The 15,404-nt window shown below is 41.9% G+C and overlaps 1 long non-coding RNA gene across 1 annotated transcript; it reads left to right on the top strand.

The window, feature by feature from the left end:
* Positions 1-11,749: 11,749 nt before the first annotated feature.
* Positions 11,750-15,125, top strand: LOC129635283 (uncharacterized). The gene is made up of 3 exons (XR_008706203.1): positions 11,750-12,003; positions 12,557-12,594; positions 13,906-15,125. It is a non-coding gene; the product is annotated as an uncharacterized LOC129635283 (long non-coding RNA).
* Positions 15,126-15,404: the final 279 nt, after the last annotated feature.

The raw sequence follows: 15,404 nt of genomic DNA, 5'->3' as shown, positions 1-15,404 counted from the left end.
GTCTAGACACTAGAAGAAGAGACCACTTTAGATAGAGTAATCAGGAAAGGCTTCTTGGAGGCCCTCACCTCCCCTAAAAGGAGATGAGAGATCATGCAATGGCCTGAGGTCAAAGAGAGCTTTGGTGTGCTTGAGGAACCACAGAAAGTGTAAGAGACTAGTGACCAACCAAAAACGCCCTGGGAGGCAGGAGCCTGACCTTGAAAGGTCTTAAACTTCCTGAAAGAGCTTGGATTTTATTCTAAAGGGGGTGACGTGCTCCTATGTGGTTTTATATGATCTCTTTGTTGAATGAAAGATATCTTTGGAGAAGGACAATGGTCAAAGCATGGGGACCAGTTAGGAGCCGTGTAGTTGTTTGGGTAAGAGAGGATGACAGCTTGGTGGAGGGAGATGTTGTGAACACAGAGAGAAGTAAATGGATTCAAGATCTCCTAAGGTGGAATCACCAGGGTTTGCTTATGAAATGATGTAGTGTGTGTGTGTGTGTGTGTGTGTGTACACTCTTTTGAAAACTGGCTAAGATTTGGACCTGAGCGACTTTGGGCATGGTGGTACTATTTCTAGAAATAGGGAAGATGAGAGAAGAGCAAGTTTGGGACACAGAGGGGTCAGGGAAGTGAGAGTTCCTTTTTGGTCAAATTTCATTTCAAAATGAATTTTTGACACCCACTTCAGATGCCAAGTAGGCAGTTGGATAAACACATTAAGAGATTCAGGGATGGTGGGTATCCACATTTAGATATTATTTAAAGCCAAGGGAGCTGACATTGGAAGGTGGCTATATTTTCCACTTTCTAAACATCTTTATCACAAAATTTCTGAGTAATAAGAAAAAGAAATTAAATCAAGGGGAAGAGAGAGAACAATTCCAATTTCATCTATAGCCCATGTCTTGCCACAGAACAAGTGTTTGGCTAATGCAAATGCCTCTGAGGATGACACACTCTTATGACACGTGGGACATGCACACCACCTGCTGGTCATTTCTGGGCATTTTCCAACACACCCTTCAGGCCAGAATAAGTCTTTTCGTTTCTAGTGTAAGCTGGCAGGAGAGTACAAAAGAAATCCAGGTCAGGGTTGCTGCCCTCCATAGCTAAGCAGGAGACCACAGATGCCACGTGTGTGGTGGCATAGTGGGTTTGGAGCAGAGAGAGCTTGTTTGGAATCTCACCTTTGCGTAAGCAGATGGCAAGGCTCTTGCCCCTAGAGTCTAGAGTAGCACGTCCAACAAAACTTTCTGTGTTGTTGGAAATGTTCTGTCTCTTCTGTTCAGTGTGGTGCCACTAGCCACCCCTGACGGTTGAGCCCTTGAAATGTGGCTGGTGGAACTGAGAATCTGACTTTTAAAATTCTAATTACTTTATTTTTTTCAAACTTTATAAACTTTTTATTTTGTATTGTGTGTTAGTTGTTCAGTCATGTCCAACTCTGCGATCCCATGGACTGTAGTCTGCCAGACTTCTGTGCTCATGGGATTCTCCAGGCAAGAATACTGGACTGGATTGCCATTCCCTTCTCCAGAGGAGCCTCCCGACCCAGGGATCAAACCCTGGTCTTCTGCATTGTAGGCAGATTCTTTACCAATTTTGTATTGGGGCATGGCCAGTTAACAATGTTGTGGTAGTTTCAGGTGAACAGTGAATGGACTCAGCCATCCATATACATGTATCCATTCTCCTCCCAACCCCTTTCCCATCCAGGCTGGCACATAACACTGAGCAGAGTTCCATGTGCTATACAATAGGTCCTTGTTGGTTATCCATTTTAAATACACCAGTGTGTACATGACCTTCCCAGACTCCCCAACTATCCCTTACCCCAGTAACCATAAGTTCATTTTATGTCTGTGAGTCTCTTTCTGTTTTGTAAGTTCATTTGTATCATTTTTTTAAGATTCCGCATATAAGGGATATCATACTATAGTTCTCATAAGTTTAAATATCCACCTGTAGTTAGAGACTGCTGTATTGAATAGCAGAGTTCTTTGTTTGGATTTTTTTTGGCTATACCACAAGGGATGTGGGATCTTAGTTCCCTGACCAGGGATCAAACTGATGTCCCCTGCATTGGACGCAGAGTGTTAACCACCTGACCACCAGAGAAGTCCCTTGAATAACACAATTTTAAAGGCTTAATTTCTTCACCTGTGCAAGGGGGATGATAACACATATCTACGGGATCTTATGCAAGTTAAAGGAAATTTTTTGAGAGGACTTCTAGCAAGATGCATGGCTTATAACAGGCAGTTATAATGTGTGTTTGGATATACACCCACTGGAATCTGTGGAACATTCCACCTGCACACCCATTGCTAAATTTTTCATTAATCTCCTGCTGTGAATTCAAAAGGAAAAACAGGGAATATTCATTAGCACCACAGGTCTGTCTCTCTTAAAAAAATCTGTTTGGAATGAATCAGTCAGTGTGGTGTTTTGTATTTTTTTCACCCTCTCTCTGAGATGGGAGACTATATCAGCTTATGGTAAAAGAGTCATCCCAGTCAATGAATAATCAGAGGCAAAGCCAAGCAGATGAGAAATCTTGGCCTCCATCCTGTGAAGCCACCCCCTAAGCAACGTTGAATAAATCTGTTAAGGCTTAGCATATTTTTCAGGGTAATTGGCTGCAGTTTTCTCAGAGTCTTCAATTGGTTAACCTTAAGTTGGACTTATGCCAAGCTAATGAAACAGAATGAAGTAAGTTCTGATTTTTGTTTTAAGTTTCAGGGAGGGGACTATGGCATTAGACTTGACAGTGCTGAGACCAAAAAGAAATGTTTGTTCAGGCTTCTTTACCCTGAATGCAAGCAACATCTGGGTTTCTGTTATTTTCCCAGATGGTTCCCTTCTCCTTGGAGAGGGCTACAGGTGACTTAGAGAGAACTTCACGGAATACCATGTAATTAAACTAATTATGGCTCTGTTGAGGCGGGATGTTCGCATTTGAAATCATGGGGTGAGGAAGCTGTGAAGATAAACAAGTGACACTTTCTAGAAATGGTTAACTGTGTGGACTTAAGAGTCAGGAGATCTGGGTTCAAGTACTAGCTTCTCCCTTTGGCCACTGGGTGACCTTGAGTAACTCATTAAGGTCTCAGAGCCTCTGTCTTCTTGTCAGTAAAATGGGCATAATGCCACCTGCCTCAACAGACAAGGAGAAATAAGATGTTGCGTGTGAAGCATCAGCATAATGCCTGGTATGTGGTAGAGACTAAAACCATGCTGGTTGGTTTTAGGTTTCCTCTTCTTTAGGGTGATACAGTGATGCTTCTGAGAAAAAAAAACTCACAATGTAGCCTTTCTGTGTCTCCACATTGTTATGGGCTGTTATGTTTGTTATGGGTTGCATCATTTCCCCCAAAATTTGTATGCTGAAGTCCTAACCCCCAGCAATTCAGAATGTGACTCTATTTGGAGACAGGCTCTTTAAAGAGGTGATGAAGGTAAAATGAGGTCATTAGGGTGGGCCCTCATCCAGTGAGACTGGTGTCCTTTTAAGATGAAGAAATCTGGACACACACATGCACCGAGGAAAGACCACGTGAAGACAGAGGGAGAAGACAGCCATCTGCAACCCGAGAAGAGATGTTTTAGGAGAAACCAACCCTGAGCCTGGTTGGAGGCCATCTATGGGGTCACACAGAGTTGGACACAACTGAAGCGACTTAGCAGCAGCAGCAACCCTGCTGACAGACTTGTAGCCTTTAGAACTGTGAGAAAATATATTTCTATAGTTTAAGCCACCCTGTTTGTGGTAGTTAGTTACAACAGCCTTGGCAAACCAATGTATGCACTCTCCCTGGTCCTCAAGCATTCACTGTTTTCAGCAAATATTTTTAGGCCTACTGTGTTCTAGGCTCTGAATATACAAAGATGAACAACACAGTTTCTATGCTCACGAAACAGATCTTCTAGTCGAGCCAACAGATGAGATCATTCCTTAATCTGACCTGCATTAAGGAGTTAGGTGGGTGAGGGAGAACAGTTATGAGATAAGGTTGAGGGGACAGGAAGTGTGCGCCCAGTTCATCAACTACAAGTTTTTATGTGTGTTGACAGGACGTGTGCACCCAGCTCATCAACTGCAAGTTTTTGTGTGTGCTTTGTTTATAAAAAGCCAGCACTGGAACTCAGTCCACCCATTGTTGTCCTCATGAACACCACTGTGATTCTTGTTGCGGGTTGAGTGTGCTGGGATGCACCACTCAGATCCTCCTTCTGCCCCAGGAGATGGGAATGGTGCTGAAAGACAGCCGTCTGTTGTCACCCTGCTTTGGGGATCATATTAATTGAAGAAAACTGCCTTGCTTGGTCACACTTCCTTCCAAGGTCATGAGGAGGCAATGCACATCCAGTGACTAGGAAATGTGAGGGTTTAAAGCTGACCATCTTGATGCAAATCAAGACAATTCTGGAAGGCCAGCACAGCTTCAGAGCTGCCCATGAGATTAACTGAGACCTCTAAGCCCACCTCATGGGTCAGCTTTTCCCTCCGTCCAACCCTGCTTCTGTCCCTTCCCTTTCACAAGTCTCATCTCCAAAACCTAATAGTCATGCTGCTACCAGTCTTCATCCCAGAATCTGCCTCTTGGGAGTCCCATCTGTGACAGTGTTCCTACTGAAAATCAAGCATAGATGACTAGCAAACGCAGATCTTCAAGGCTTCCTTCTTTATGGTCCAGCTCTCACAACTGTACATGACTATTGGAAAGACTATATGGACCTTTGCCAACAAAATGATGTCTTTACTTTTTAACATACTGTCTATGTTTGTCATAGTTTTCCTGCAAAGAAAAGGGAAAAAAATATTTATTTATTTATATTTTTGGCCTTGTGGCATATGGGATCTTAGCTTCTCTACCAGGGATTGACCCTATGCCCCCTGAAGTGGTAGCAAGGATTCTTAACCACTGGACCACCAGGGAAGTCCCCAGAATTTGTATTTAGAGGAGATCATGGCTCCTCCAGAAGTGCTTGCAGTACTCCCAGTCCCTTCCCAGGGGTCCTTTATGTGTGGGCCACCTCATGATTTTGCACCTTGGATCCAGCTGCTTGGACTAGGTGTCAGACCCAAAGGCAGTCTTCTGTAGGTGGGCCAGCAGCCAATGAGATGGTGCTTTGCAAGCAGTGGGTCTAACAGATGACCCCCATCTACCTCTCCAGACTGTTCCACACCGTGGTCTCTACCTTCGCTTTCTGGGGAGGCTGACTTCCTGCCTCTTCTCCTTGGTTAAGATATCTCACATGCCATGGCCTCTGCCTAGAGCACGAGGCATTCCCTCCTCCGCATGCCTTCACAGAATGACTCCTTATCCTGTTATCTCCTAAAAGTTGCTTCTTTAAGGAACCAATCCCTTACCACTTCGGAACTTTTTGTTGTTTCCTTCACGTAAGGACCCCAGTTTGTAAACTGCTATTGGGATTAATGTCTGTAAGCCACACTGGGCTGCCAGCAACTTGAGGGTAGAGTCCACTGCTCGCCACTGTACGCCCAGCTCCACCATGGTGCCCAGAACACAGGGAGACCCAGCACTATTAGCTGAATAACTAATGTGCATTTTCTTCTTTTTTATTTATTTTTTAAATATAAATGTATTTTAATTGGAGGCTAATTACTTTACAATATTGTATTGGTTTTGCCATGCATCAACATGAATGCACCACGGGTGAACACGTGTTCCCCATCCTGAACCCCTCTCCCACCTCCCTCCCCATACCATCCCTCTGGATCATCCCAGTGCGCCAGCCCCAAGCATCCTGTATCCTGCATCGAATCTGGACTGGTGATCTGTTTCATATATGATATTATACATGTTTCAATGCCGTTATCCCAAATCATCCCACCCTCTCCCTCTCCCACAGAGTCCAAAAGACTGTTCTATACATCTGTGTCTCTTTTGCTGTCTCGCATACAGGGTTATCATTACCTTCTTTCTAAATTCCATATATATGCGTTAGTATACTGTATTGGTGTTTTTCTTTCTGGCTTACTTCACTCTGTATAATAGGCTCCAGTTTCACCCACCTCATTAGAAATGATTCAAATGTATTCTTTTTAATGTCTGAGTAATACTCCATTGTGTATATGTACCATAGCTTTCTTATCCATTTGTCCGCTGATGTACATCTAGGTTGCTTCCCTGTCCTGGCTATTATAAACAGTGCTGCGATAAACACTGGGGTACACGTGAATTTTCTCCTTGAAGGGTGACTGAATGAGCCAAATCAGTTCCCTCTTCTTCAGATCACAAGTTTAAGTTAGGTACTTCCCTGGTGCTCCAGTGGGTAGGACTTGGTGCTGTCAGTGTTAAGGCCTGGGTTTAATCCCTGGTCAGGGAACTGACCATGGACATCACCAGATGGTCAATACTTAAATCAGATTGATTATATTCTTTGCAGCCAACGATGGAGAAGTTCTACAGAGTCAGCAAAAACAAGACTGGGAGTTGACTGTGGCTCAGATCATGAACTCCTTATTGCCAAATTCAGACTTAAATTGAAGAAAGTAGGGAAAATCACTAGACCACTCAAGTATGACCTAAATCAAATCCCTTAAGATTATACAGTGTAAGTGACAAATAGACTCAAGGGGCTAGATCTGATAGACAGAGTGCCTGAAGAACTATGGATGGAGGTCCGTGACACTGTACAGGAGGCAGAGATCGAGACCATCCCCAAGGAAAAGAATTGCGAAAAGGCCAAAAGGTTGTCTGAGGAGTCTTTACAAATAGCTGTGAAAAGAAGAGAAACAAAAGGCAAAGGAGAAAAGGAAATATACTTATTTGAATGCAGAGTTCCAAAGAATAGCAAGGAAAGATAAGAAGGTCTTATTCAGTGATCAATGCAAAGAAATAGAGGAAAACAATAGAATGGGAAAGACTAGAGATCTCTTCAAGAAAATTAGAGCTACCAAGGGAAATTTTCATGCAGAGATGGGCACAATAAAGGCCAAAAATGGTATGGACCTAACAGAAGCAGAAGATATTAAGAAGAAGTCACAAGAATACACAAAAGAACTATACAACAAAGATCTTCATGACCCAGATAATCACGATGGTGTGATCACTCACCTAGAGACAGACATCCTAGAATGTGAAGTCAAGTAGGCCTTAGGAAGCATCCCTAATGACAAAGTTAGTGGAGGTGATGGAGTTCCAGTTGAGCTATTTCAAATCCTAAAAGAGGATATTATTCAAAGTGCTGCACTCAGTATGCCAGCAAGTTTGGAAAACTCATCAGTGGCCACAGGACTGGAAAAGGTCAGTTTTTATTCCAATCCCAAAGAAAGGCAATGCCAAAGAATGCTCAAACTACCACACAATTGCCCTCATCTCACACGCAAGTAATGTTCAAAATTCTCCAACCCAGGCTTCAACAGTACATGAACTGTGAACTTCCAGATGTTCAAGCTGGATTTAGAAAAGGCAGAGGAACCAGAGATCAAATTGTCAACATCTGTTGGATCATCGGAAAAGCAAGAGAGTTCCAGAAAAACATCTACTTCTGTTTCATTGACTATGCTAAAACCTTTGACTATGGGGACCACAACAAACGATGGAAAATTCTTCGAGAGATGGGAACATCGGACCACCTTATCTGCCTCCTGAGAAATCTGTATGCAGGTCAAGAAGCAACAGTTAGAATGGCCATGGAACAACAGATTGGTTAAAAACTGGGAAAGGTATATGTCTAGGCTGTATATTGTCACTCTGCTTATTTAACTTATATGCAGAGTACATCATGAGAAACACTGGACTGGAAGAAACACAAGCTGGAATCAAGATTGCCGGGAGAAATATCAATAACCTCAGATATGCAGATGACACCACCCTTACGGCAGAAAGCGAAGAAGAACTAAAGAGTCTCTTGATGAAAATGAAAGAGGAGAGTGAAAAAGTTGGCTTAAATTTCAACATTCAGAAAATTAAGATCACGGCATCTGGTCCCATCAATTCATGGAAAGTAGGTGGAGAAACAGTGGAAACAGTGACAGACTTTATTTTGGGGGGCTCCAAAATCACTGCAGATGATGACAGCAGTCATGAAATTAAAAGACTCTTGCTCCTTGGAAGAAAAGTTATGACCAACCTAGATAGCATATTAAAAAGCAGAGATGTTGCTTTGCCAACAAAGGTCCGTCTAGTCAAAGCTATGGTTTTTCCAGTAGTCATGTATAGATGTGAGAGTTGAATTATAAAGAAAGCTGAACACTGAAGAATCAATGCTTTTGAACTGTGGTGTTGGAGAAGACTCTTGAGAGTCCCTTGGACTGCACAGAGATCCAACCAGTCCTTCTTAAAGGACATCAGTCCTGAATATTCTTTGGAAGGACTGATGCTGAAGCTGAAACTTCAATACTTTGGCCACCTGATGTGAAGAACTGACTCATTTGAAAAGACCCTGATGCTGGGAAAGATTGAAGGTGGGAAAAGAAGGGGACGACAAGATGGTTGGATGGCATCATCGACTCAGTCGACATGAGTTTGAGTAAACTCTGAGAGTTGGTGATGGACAGGGAAGCCTGGCGTGCTGCAGTCCATGGAGCCACAAAGGGCCGGACACGACTGAGCAACTGAACTGAACAGGGAACTGAGATCCTGCAATCCATGAGGCGTAATCCATCTTAAAGAAAAAGTTTAAATTAGAAAAATAAGGTGGGATTCATTGGGAGATTGAGATTGACTTATTACACTAGTATGTATAAAATAGATATGAGAATCTATGAAATAGCACAGGGATAATGAGACTCAACTATATAGCACAGGGACTCTACTCAGTGCCCTGTGGTGACCTAAACGGGAAGGAAATAAAGAAAAGAGGGGATAGATGTATACCTATAGCTGTTTCACTTCTGTAAAAGCAGAAACCGATACAGCATTGTAAAGCAACTATTCTCCAGTAAGAAAAAAAAAAATAAAGAAAAACACACACAGAGTCAGAGTTGATGAGGTTTGGGGGGGATCAATAGTTCTCCAAGTGTGGTCCAGGGACCCCTTCTCCACCTTTATAAAGAGCACCTTTCAGGAGGTCTACAAGGTCAAAACTATTTTCCTCTTAAATCTAAGATATTACTGTGCCTTTTATCACCCTCATTCTCTCATGAATATATATTGCATAGAATATGAAAAGCTCCTTTTATAGTTTCACATTCCACACTGTAACAAATCTTTAAGAAACTACCACTTGTCAAGTTTTGGGAAAAATGCCAAAAAAGAAAACCCACAACTCTCTAAAAAGTCTACTAAAATCTCCGTCTTTTTAAACAATACATATCTCTGTGAGGCCAGGTTTTCTTCATATACTTGAACCAAAACAACATATGGCGATGTCATGATGAAAAAACATACATGAGAATTCAGCTACGTTCTATTAAGCCAGACACTGCAAAAACATTGAAAAAACGTAACACAGGGGAATACTTCTCACTAAATATATTGTTTTGGGAAAATAAAGTTATTTTTCATAAAAAATGTTATTTGTATTAACACCTAATAAATTTGTTGTTAGTTTTGTTAAGTGACACTACAAAATTTTTTAATTTTAATTTATAATATGATAAATATCTATAAAAATAATTCACACAAACAAAAACTCTTTGAAGTGCAAAGATGTCCTGAGACCAAAAAGTGTGAGAATTATGGGGGGTCAAGTATCACCCAGAATTCTGAGTAATTTTGCAAAACTTTGATATAGTTCCATGTATTTTGGCATCTAGTATTACTGCTAAAAGTCTAGAAAATTTATTATCTTAATGATTTTTAAAAATTGAATGATGTTTGAAACTTCTAATTCAATTCTGAGAATATAAAGAAACACTGCTGCTGCTGCTGCTAAGTCGCTTCAGTCGTGTCCGACTCTGTGCGACCCCATAGATGGCAGCCCACCAGGCTCCTCCGTCCCTGGGATTCTCCAGGCAAGAACACTGGAGTGGGTTGCCATTTCCTTCTCCAATGCATGAAAGTGAAAAGTGAAAGTGAAGTCGTTCAGTTGTGTTCGACTCTTAGCGACCCCATGGACTGCAGCCCACCAGGCACAGTCCATGGGATTTTCCAGGCAAAAGTACTGGAGAGGGGTGCCATTGCCTTCTCTGTAAAGAAACACTGTGTTGCTTAAAAAAAAACCAGGAAATTAATATGTGATACAATATTATTAACTAAAGTACAGAATTTCAAATTTCACAAAATTTTATGCTAGTGTCCAGTATTTATTTTCATAGCTTATTCAAGACTCTAGATTGTATTTAAGTGCATTGAGCAGATTCAGCTGCATGCAACAAATTCTGGTAAATTCTCTTTCCATTTTTATTCTGTTACAAATATTTTCTAATTTTCATTGTTATGGCTTCTTAGATACACCCATCATTTAAAAATGGACATTCAATTTCCAGATACATAGGATTTTTAAAAGTATCTTTAATATTAATTTTTCATTTGATAGTAATTTCTCATTTAAATGCTTTCTTTTCTGCTATCACCCTCTGTGTTTTTTTTCAGTCTTTTAACTTGATTGAGATTTTCAGTGGCTAAGTCAAAGATCTCTCTTGGCAGATGTCACATAGCACTTGAAAATACATAGGTTATTTTCAAATATCTTTTGATATTGATTTCTAACATAATTTCTAACATAACATATAGTGATAAGAGAACAAGACTTTGTATGAGTTCAATACCTTTAGTCCATGAAACTTTTGCACCTTGTTTTATGTCCCTGGATATGTTTCAGTGTCTTCTAGTTTATAGTCTATGGGAATTTGAATAGAATTTTTTCCTACTGTTGTGTGAAAATTGTTTACATCATTATTATGGATACACTTGAATTGGTTCATACTGCTTTTCAGGTCTACTATAGCCTTCTACTTCTCTGTATAGTCATTCTATTAATTTTTGAGAGTTTGATTTTGAAACTCCAACTAAAAATCTTAATTTATCTACTTAAAATAGCTATAATATATAGCAGAACTATATGTAACCTTGTTTGGCATTTTCCAATTCTCCTGGAAATGTGTTATCATACTCACATGTATACCTGTGGTGGATTCATTTTGATATTTGGCAAAACTAATACAGTTATGTAAAGTTTAAAAATAAAATAAAATTAAAACAAACAAACAAACAAAAAAAGTACCATTTTAAAAAAAAATAAAAAATAAGAAAGAAAGAGGAAAACATAGCAGTGTCAAAAAAAAAAAAAAAGAATTCTGAGTAATTTTGGATGCAAGAGACAAACTCAGCTCAAACAGCCATAAGCCAAAGCCTGTCTCTCTTCACCTCTTGGTCCCTTACCCCCTATTATTGGCTTCATGTTGGGCAGGCTTTCCTCTAAAAGCAGATAATGATGACTGTCTGCAGCTACAGGTTTAGGTCCTATTAGCTTAGCAACCATAGCATATCCATTCCAGTAGTTCTAGCAAAATCCACAGTGTAGACCCTCTTTCCATTTTCATCCCTGGGCCAATCCCCATGACTCTGCTTGGTCAGGTCTTAATCTTCCATTCATCTCTGTGATGATGAGTTGTATGTGGTCAGTGTTCAGTGAACCATGTGGACCAAGGAGGGTAGCTCATCAAAGGAAACTTAGAAGCTTTTACCAAGGAAAAGGTAAAAGGGTGTCATGTGGGCAGGTAACAACTGTCATCTTGGAAAGATTGGGGTAGAAGGCTGAGAAAATGAGAAAAGTAAGTTTTCTCTAAGGAGAATTCAGTAGAGGTGAAGAGATTAGGGAAGGCTGGGTTGAGTGGCACGTGTTGAGACAGGATTGGTGGAGGGAAGCATTGCTGGTTTCCTGTTCCTGTCTGACTCATGAGGCCTTGATGATGATGGAAAAAGGGTAGCTGTGGCCTGTGTGGACTGGATATAACATCTTCAGCATTTGGGGGCTCTCTTTCTGCTTCCCAAGACAAACTGGATCACACCTCATGCTCTGATCACCAGACTTACCTATCCTGAGTAATGTTGCCTGTAACCTCTGATCCACATTAGGGAACCCTGAGGCAGAAGAGGTAACAGTATAAGTGTTAGGTCAAGACTAGAGTTTGGAAGGAAGATTCAGGATTTAGAGTCCTTTGCTGCTGCTGCTGCTGCTGCTAAGTCATATCAGTCGTGTCTGACTCTGTGTGACCCCACAGATGGAAGTCCACCAGGCTCCTCTGTCCCTGGGATTCTCCAGGCAAGAATACTGGAGTGCGTTGCCATTTCCTTCTCCTTAGCATCCCACAAAACAAAACACCAACCATGAAAGACGTTGCATGTTACTGCTGCAAAGGAGAAAGCTACCCAAGGAGAATTAATCCTTAAGAAGTTTACCCTCTCCCTCTGCTCTCTCATGGACAGAATTTCACTGTGGACTTTCACATGTGAAAGATGAGACGTGTTCCACGTGGACCCAAGACAGGAAAGAGAACCAAAGATGAGAAATAGAGGCAGCTAGATTTTGTCTCAGTATAAAAGAAAACGTTCAGTCTCATCATCCAAAGCTGGAATGGGTTCCTTCAGGTGTGTGTTTGGAGGGGACAGGTCAATTATGTGCTAATGCATGACCTCATTTTCTTCCAGGTCATGAGTCTGGGGAGTGCTGAAAACCAGAGTTTGAGGTAAGCACAAGATGATTTACTCTTTACTCTGAAGAGCTCCTTCTCTTTCCTTCCCTCCCTCCAACTCCCCTCCCCCCTCTCTCCTTTCTTGCTTGCTGTGGTGAATATTGATACTTTATTTTGGCATAAAGAGAGGAATCTGGAAAATGCCTTATATTTGAAATTTTCTTGATTCTCCCTCCCATGGTGGAAACCCTTCCTTCATCTGTTCAGATCCCAAATACTTGGAAACTGCAGCAGCAATACAAATGCACGACCAAAGGTCAGCCAGGCAAAAAGTGGTGTCACTCGGACAGACACCAGGGTGCTAGACGGGAGCCTCTGTTTCTGCTTTTCCTTTTTTGTCCCCAATTCTCTCAGAGAGGGCGTCAGAAGTAGCTGGTGGATCTAGTGTTGTGAAGGCTTTTCAGTAGCTTGGCTGGAGGCATCTGGCGCCGGCAGGGATCTGGCTGTTCTCATCTTTCTCTGGCGTGGTTTGGAGCCAAACATCTGCATTTGCTTTCCAGCCCTTAGAGTCTGGGCAAAGGAAAGAAAGGGCGAGTCTCCTTTCAGACTCCTGAGGCCAAAGGAGGACTGCCCTGGGGCAGAGGGTGACAGAGGGGTCAGCAGGAAGTCTGTGTGGACACTGCACTTCTGCTAGAAAGACCAAGGGAGAGGGTGCCCTGGCCCCGAGTGCAGTCAGTGAGCAGGTGTAGGAACCAAAGGAAGAAACTGCTGACTCTCCGGGGGAGCACAGGCTTCTCACCTGCCCTGTCATCCCTTGCTCTGCTCCGTCTCCCTCCCAAGTTCCCAGCTGCATTCTCCCACGCCTTCACTTCTCTGAGTTACCTGAGAGCACCTCTGGGATTGTCTTAGAGACCAAGGGGGAGGGCTCCATTTCCTGAGGCTCAGTCAGAGATGGACCTACCCTGGGAGCCCTCCATCCTCTCATGTCTCACGTGACCTCACCTGTGCATCGTGGAAACGATAGCTCCTATCTCATCTCTGCTGAGGGCCCCTGAGTGTTGTAAGATGTGTTCGTGCCCAGAGATTTTGATGCTAATTCCTTCTGGGTTCCTGGTACCCCAGTCTCCTAGGGCCTATGCTGCTATTCCAACCACCCCACCCAGGTTTCTAAGGTCCTGACAACTAAATAGGGAAGCTGCTTCTATGCCTCAGTTTCTCTGACCCTCTGGAAAGTGGCAATACAACAAAAACCTGCTTATCAATCTATTTAATATTATCACCAGCGTGTGTTATATGATCACTTGTATAATGCCAGTAAGAACAAAAGCCTTCATTTCTTGAATACTTAGTGCCTTTTGTATGCAGGTCAAATCTGTATGCAGGTCAGGAAGCAACAGTTAGAACTGGACATGGAATAACAGGCTGGTTCCACATCAGGAAAGGAGTACATCAAGGCTGTATATTGTCACCCTGCTTATTTAACTTATATGCAGAGTGTATCATGAGAGATGCTGGACTGGATGAAGCACAAGCTGAAATCAAGATTGCCAGGAGAAATATCAATAACTTCAGACCAGCACATGATACCACAGTTATGGCAGAAAGTGAAGAACTAAAGAGCCTCTTGATGAAAGTGAAAGAGGAAAGTGAAAAAGTTGGCTTAAAACTCAACATTCAGAAAACTAAGATCATGGCTTCCGGTCCCATTACTTCATAGCAAATAGATGAGGAAACAGTGAGAGACTTTATTTTTTGGGGCTTCAAAATCACTGCAGATAGTGACTGCAGTCATGAAGTTAAAAGATGCTTGCTCCTTGAAAGAAAAGTTATGACCAACCTAGACAGCATATTAAAAAGCAGAGACGTTACTTTGCCAACAAAGGTCCCTCTAGTCAAAGCTTTGGTTTTCCTAGTAGTCATGTATGGATGTGAAAGTTGGACTATAAAGAAAGCTGAGCACCAAAGAATCAATGCTTTTGAACTGTGGTGTTGGAGAAAACTCTTGAGAGTCCCTTGGACAGCAAGGAGATCCAACCAGTCCATCCTAAACGACATCAGTCCTGAATATTCATTGGAAGGAGTGACACTGAAGCTGAAATTCCAATACTTTGGCCACCTGATGCAAAGAACTGACTCATTTGAAAAGACCCTGATGCTGGGCAAGATTTAAGGCTGAAGGAGAAGGAGATGACAGAGGATGAGATGGTTGGATGGCATCACCGACTCAGTGGACATAAGTTTGAGTAAACTCTGGGAGTTGGTGATGGACAGGGAGGCCTGGCGTGCTACAGTCCATGGGGTTACAAAGATTCAGACACAGCTGAGCAACTGAACTGAACTGAACTGAACTATGTGAATGAGGTCCTTGACTTCTCTCAACAACATTATGACCTAAGTACTACTATTATGCCCATTTTACAGATGAGGAAACCAAGGCTCAGAGAAATTAAGTGGCTCGGCCAAGAACACGTAGCTAGTTTAGTATTGAAAATGGAGTTAAAAAAAAAAAAGGTTTGCAGCTTTATATTTCTGGTTTTGATCATAATATATTTTTGCTTGTTCTAGATTTTAAAATAAATCAAACCATGAAGTATGTAGAAAAATGAATAAACATTGTTGCATTCCTGAGAAAAACAACAAAAATATTAACAAAATTAAATTCAAGGCCTCATCTGCCTGACACCAGTGTCCATGTTCTTAGCCATCATACCAAGTGCTTCTGGTTATTCCTACTAATATCCCTGAGAGGAGTTTTAAAGGGAGTTAAAACATTAAATGGAGAGAGGAAGATGGAAGTTGGTCTCTGTGTTAATTAGGGAAGTGCTAGCTATAGTAGCTGTTAAACTGCCAATTTCAGTGGCTGA

Source organism: Bubalus kerabau, chromosome 20 (assembly GCF_029407905.1).
Source record: "Bubalus kerabau isolate K-KA32 ecotype Philippines breed swamp buffalo chromosome 20, PCC_UOA_SB_1v2, whole genome shotgun sequence".
NCBI classification, from domain to species: Eukaryota; Metazoa; Chordata; class Mammalia; order Artiodactyla; family Bovidae; genus Bubalus; species Bubalus kerabau.
Note: the sequence above shows the minus strand (reverse complement) of the source record. Positions and strands in the feature narration are given on the sequence as shown.